The sequence below is a fragment of the Arachis hypogaea genome, chromosome 18 (genome assembly GCF_003086295.3).
Source record: "Arachis hypogaea cultivar Tifrunner chromosome 18, arahy.Tifrunner.gnm2.J5K5, whole genome shotgun sequence".
Lineage (NCBI taxonomy): Eukaryota > Viridiplantae > Streptophyta > Magnoliopsida > Fabales > Fabaceae > Arachis > Arachis hypogaea.
Window position 1 is genome coordinate 30,425,583 of NC_092053.1, and position 1,082 is coordinate 30,426,664.

Sequence of the window (1,082 nt, forward strand, 5' to 3'; positions counted from 1 at the left end):
AATATTTTAGTGTTCAGGGGGGTTATTTTGTAATTTTCAAAAGTTAGGGTGGTTAAAGTAGAAATATTAAAAGTTACGAGTAGTAAAAAGTGAATTTTAAAGGTTAAAAGTTAAAAGGTGGTAATTTTCGAAAATATATTAATAAAATAATAAATAATAATAAAATATTAAATTATAATATTTAATTAAAAATAATATTTTAATAAAAATAATAAAATAATGCGAAAAATGTAGTTTTTCGTAAAAGTTTTAGAAAGATAACTTTAAGCTATAAATCTCATAATTACCTTTATAAAATACTTAGGGAGTGGTAATAACATATTAGTGAGGCAAAGACAAAGGAAAGATAAAAAGTAAAAGAAGAAATAAAAATCGAAGAAAAAGTCTGTAAAGTTTTAATGACAAAAACAAACAGAGATTAGTGAACGAACTAGGGCAACATAGTTAGTTCTTGAGTTGCGCCTAGGGTCAAGTATTATATGAAAAGTTAAACTGTTTCGTATAGACTTAATGAACCTATACTTGGGATAGGCTAACTATTCATACCGAAATTTACATAAGCTTTAAATACGTATGTTAAACAGAGAAAATAGTAACTAGAGCAGAGTAAAGAGATACAAAGAAAAGAGTAATTAGGGCAGAGTAAAAAGACAAAGAGAAAAGAGTAATATGATAAAGAGAATAGAGAACAAGCAGAGGGCCTGTTGAAAGGTCATTTGTTGCATTAAGGCAACTTTAGAGATATTTGTGTGTTCATCTGCTGCATTTAGACAGTAAGATAGATGGTGGTGTGACCACCGAGAGCGCTTCCCTGGGATACTTAGCTATAATGCTATTCTGTAAGTCAGAGGACTCTTACAGAGGTATTGAGAAAACACATAACTAGCATATGCTCCCGTAAGTCGAAGGACTCTTACAGTGAGTGTGTGTGTGTGTGTGTGTGTGTGCTCCTGTAAGTCAAATGACTCTTACAGCGAGTGTGTTGGGCATACATAAATTAACTAGCTCCGCCCTGCAAGTCAAAGGACTCTTGCAGTGGTTTGCCTCACAAGTTAAAGGACTCTTGCGATGGGTATTGCCAA